The sequence below is a fragment of the Nematolebias whitei genome, chromosome 20 (genome assembly GCF_014905685.2).
Source record: "Nematolebias whitei isolate Nwh7 chromosome 20, NemWhi1, whole genome shotgun sequence".
Classification (NCBI taxonomy): Eukaryota; Metazoa; Chordata; class Actinopteri; order Cyprinodontiformes; family Rivulidae; genus Nematolebias; species Nematolebias whitei.
In genome coordinates, this window is record NC_056517.1 from 17,198,865 (window position 1) to 17,203,885 (window position 5,021).

Sequence of the window (5,021 nt, forward strand, 5' to 3'; positions counted from 1 at the left end):
AGTGTTCTGGCCAATATTCAGTGATATTAGTAAATACTAATATTGTGTTTTTTCCTCTGCGCTTCCTCAGAGTTTTGGATCTAATTTTACCTGCCCTGCCTGAGTTTCCACATGAACTGTGACTCCTCCTGCCTAGCTACAGTTGCTGGATGCCTTCCACCACTTGCCTCTATCTACTTGTTTGCTTCACCTTGTACCACTGGACATCTTCAGGATAATACCTTCACCTGCTTCACTCCGTAAGAAATAATCTACAAGATATATTCCCATTCACTCGCAGCCCTCTAAATCATCACTCTCTCTCCAGGTGTTCCCGTTCCCCTCATTTCATATTGTGTATATATCACCAACCTGTAAATAAACACTTTAATTTATTCTCTGAGTCCTGGTCTCTGTTCAGTTTCTGGTCTTTCATTCTGGGTACATCGCAATCGTTACACAGTTAGGGTAATGTTACCAGACACGATAACGTGATCAAATCTGACATTCAGAGTGAGTGGCGCACCGAAACGTCGTTTTCTAGGTGCTTAATCACTACTTTTGTTTATGTTGAAACATTGTTTTACTGGTTGCTTAGTCACTGTTTTTGTCGATGTTGAGACATCGTTTAATTGGTTTTTGGTATTGTTTCTGAACACCCCAAGTAAGAATGAGTTTTGTATGTATTTTAGTTGGAGACTGTAAAGGACTTTAACTATGCCAACATGCAGTTCACTCGTTAAAACCTACTCTTTGTGGAGTCAATGTAGATTAATGCTACCTTAAGTACCATAATCTACATTGGTCTCACAACGCTTAAGCCGAACCTACTCGAACAATTCTATTCGGGGGGATAGCTAATTCTTTTTGATGAGTCTCGCCATAGACTCCAAAAACATTTATGGGGAAACCAAACACCCAATCTCAAGTCGTTCGTCTAAAAGGACAACAGACAATTGAACCAAACTATATTTTGCCATGTAAATCTAACTTAAACCAAGTTAGGAATGGAAAAATAGTTTGGAACACCCTTCTATAGGTATAAATCCCTATGTGAAAATTTTTCAGCATGTTACACCCCTTAACTGGTAGCTGTAGCTGTTCCCAATCATAATAGCTTACACACCAGGTGCATATAGGTTAAGGCCTTATGTAAAATCCCCTTCATAAGCCCACCTTAAACCACATAATTGCATGACACATTGAACCAGAACGGCACCGACTGGACGTCACCCAGCGACGACCTTCGCTGGAGGAGACCTGCAATCCTGACGTTGGTCTCCACTCTTCATCCAGTGGCTGCATCTTCAGTTCAATCCAAGGGAACCCCTCTGTATGCTGATCAATCAACACCTCCATTCGTTGTGGATTTATCGTTGTGGATTATATGACTTTTTCCAATGGATTACAGACTTTGTTTCCAAGGGGTTAAAGCATTGCTACAATGGAATTACCAACAACATTATGGAATTACCAAAATCGTTGTGGGATTACCTCCTTTGACTTTTGTTTTTCCTTGCTGGATTACATCAAGCTCAAGGACTTTCGAAGGCGTAAGTTCATTTTGGAATTCATCCCCATGGACAGGCGATGATTTCCAAAGTGGGGACTGTAGTGAACTAAGCCTCAGGTCAAAACCTGGACCTTCTTGGGACAGGAACTGTTATTTCATTGATTTGAGTCCAGAAACACAAATTAAGCTCATCCAGAGACTTCTAAGTGTGTCCTGCACTAATCAATTGAAAGAACACTCTCTTTTTTATTATCATTACTATTTTACAATATCTTGATAATCAAAGTGTGTTTAGTTCAAATCATTTTTAAATGTTGATGTGAACTACTCATTTTAAATCAACTGTGAAACAGTATTAATGATTTTTAATCCTCATTCAAAGTAGAAATCAAGTTAATGTCTGTTACTGAGTAATTATTCATTTTCTTGATCTTCTGTCTGAAATGAGCAAGTTGTGATATCGGTCAAAAGTCAGAGACAAACGCAAACAAGTTTATTGGAACGAACTGTCATGTTTTTAAAACCTCTCAGACAGAAATAAGAAGCTGGCACCTGCTGTCTGTCATCTCGCCTAAACATTTCTCTGTCTGTTCCAAAAACATTTTTCTGTCTGTTCCAAAACATCTCACTGTTTTTCTGACTTCTAGTAACCTCTTACGTCACTAAAACCACACCCCTGTTGGCTCTTTCAGCCAATCAGGACTTCCTAAATGAACCGGAAACAGAACTCTTTAAATGTCGACACTTCCTAGTTCTAACCAGTTCGGAGAGCAGAACCGAACAGAAAAGTTGCTGGAGAGAACAAGAAGTTCCAGACATGATCCGAAGTTCTTCCGAGTCTCGTGGGAATTATGGAATCTTCCACATTTGAGTGGAACTCTGATGGGCTCACAGCTCATGTGAGTCCACCTGAGAGGTGAGCGTGGTGTTGAACGAAGTACCGTCACTACTTCGGACGATTCGCAGCTGTTCCTACGGAGACGCTGGAAAGGTAGCGTTAAATGGAACTCCGTACCAGTGGAGACATCTTCTACAAGGTAACGAGTCTCTCACTACCGAAGTGTACCGAGGTGAAGCTGGGTTCGGACGGAGGGTGCCGTTCGTTATCAACCCACTTTTCCCTCATCCATTTCCTCTCCATTTAAACTCCTTCATTTTCCCATCTTTAAACTTCTATCTTGCCAGTAATCATCCAGATATTTTCAGAAATGTCTGTTGTATTTCAGTTGCAAGTGAGAAAATCATGGCCGTATGATTTTCTCAGTGCAAAGCTCATTAATTAAGCTGTGTTATTGCGTTCAATCAGAATAATCATGTGTACAATGTTTGATGTTAAATTTTGACTCTGTTAATAAATGACCACATTCATTTTGATGGGTCAAAGAAAATTAACGTCTCACGTCACTGATTAAACCATCTCCCACACAGTATCTCTGTCACATATCTGTCAAGTAGCTCGAAAAAGAGAGAATCCGTTTAAATTAAGTATAATATCAGGTACTTGAACTAGTCCAGATATTATAACATGTAGTGGAGCTCCGAAGCTAAATGAAGCTAACCGACCTATTTCACTACAACAACATGACAACAAGATTGACGTAATTTAGTTAAAGTTATAGATCATTTGTCAAAGACTGCAGCATAAGTTGTGACATTATCATTAAAGAAAAACGTGATTGTGGAGATGAGTCAACTTTTTTCATGTTTTCCAGGTAAACCAGAGGAGAATGACTTCGTGAACTGAATGTTGCATTCAAAGTATCACAAAGGTACAAGATCTCATTTTCTGTTGTAGTGAACTAGGCCTCCGATCAAACCTGCCTCTGAAGACCTTCATGGGACAGGAACTGTTATTTCGTTGATTTGAATCCAGAAATACAAATTAGCTCATCCAGAGATTTTTCTAATTGTATCCTGAACAAATCAATTGAAAGAACACTCTCTTTTTTATATTATCATTACTATTTTACAATGTCTTGATAATCAAAAGTGTGTTTAGTTCATACCATTTTTAAATGTTGAAGTGAACCACTCATTTTAAATCAACCGTGAAACAGTATTAATGATTTTTTAATCCTCATTCAAAGTAGAAATCAAGTTAAATGTCTATTTTACAAAGTAATTATGCATTTTTGATCTTCTGTCTGAAATGAGAAAGAGTGATGTCGGTCAAAAGTCGGAGACAGTCAAAAACAAGTTTATTGGAACGAACTGTCGTGTTTTTAAACCTCTCAGACAGAAACAAGAAAACTGGCACCTGTAAGCCTGTCATTTCTCCAAAATATTTTCTCGTCTGTAACTAACCGTTCCTAAACATTTCTGATGTTTTCTCGACTTGTAATGACCCTCTGACGTCACTAAAACCACACCCCTGTTGGTTCCTTCAACCAATCAGGACTTCCTAAAAGTGACCAGAAGCAGAACTCTTTAAAAGTCGACACTTCCTAGTTCTGAAGTGAGTTACTTAGTTGGTTAGATGGAGTTCTTCTGGTTCTGATGGAGGTCTTCTGGTTCGGAGCCACGACGCCTCGCTGTGGCTCCACCCAGCGAATGCCCTATAACTGCTGAGGAAGTTTGTTCTGTGGAACGGATTATCTCACGACTTCTGCCGAGTCGCAGCCATCCTAAGGAGACGCTGAAAGATAGCGTGCCAGGGACCTCTTGACCGCAGCTGACCCATTCTCCGCAAAGTTAAAGAGTCGTCACTGGCTTCACTATAAGTGTACCACGGCGAGCTGCGCTTGAAAGGAGCGTGTTGTTCTGGTCTACAGACTTACATCCTCATCCATCTTTCTCTCCATTTAAACTCCTTCAATTCCCATCTTTAAAACTCTTCTATCTTGCCAGTAATTAATCCAGATATCTTCAGAAATGTCTGTTGTTTTTTAAAACGTGCCAAGTTTTATTAATCAGAGCCGATCAGTATAATCAAGTGTACAATGTTTTGATGTTAAATTTTGATTCTGTTAATAAATGACCACATTTATTTTGATGGGTCAAAGAAAATTAACGTCTCATGTCACTGATTAAACCATCGACAACACAGTACCTCTGTCACATATCTGTCAAGTAGCTCGAAAAAGTGAGAACCCGTTATTAAAAATTGACTGTAGTGGAGCTCTAAAGCTAACCCCAAGCTAACCTAGCCTGTCTACATCACTACACTGTCTTCCAAATCAATAACAGCTTAATCAAGATGTTTGCATAAAATTACTTTAACACCATAACCTTCACAAATTTGGTATTTACTGCAGGACTGTTCATTTACAGTTGTTTTATATTATTAGTTTAGTGTTTGGTAATCATGGATCAAGTTGAGATGAGACTCTTTCAAGACAGAACAAGAAATAAGAATTATTACCAAGAATATATCAGCATCAATAAACTGTGAGACAGTAACAAAAACACTTATTAAACTATCATGCTTTAAATGCTTTAAACTTTAAATGCTTTTTATTAATTCTCCAGTTATTATTATTAGTGTATTGTGTGTGTGTGTGTGTGTGTATATATATATATATATATATAT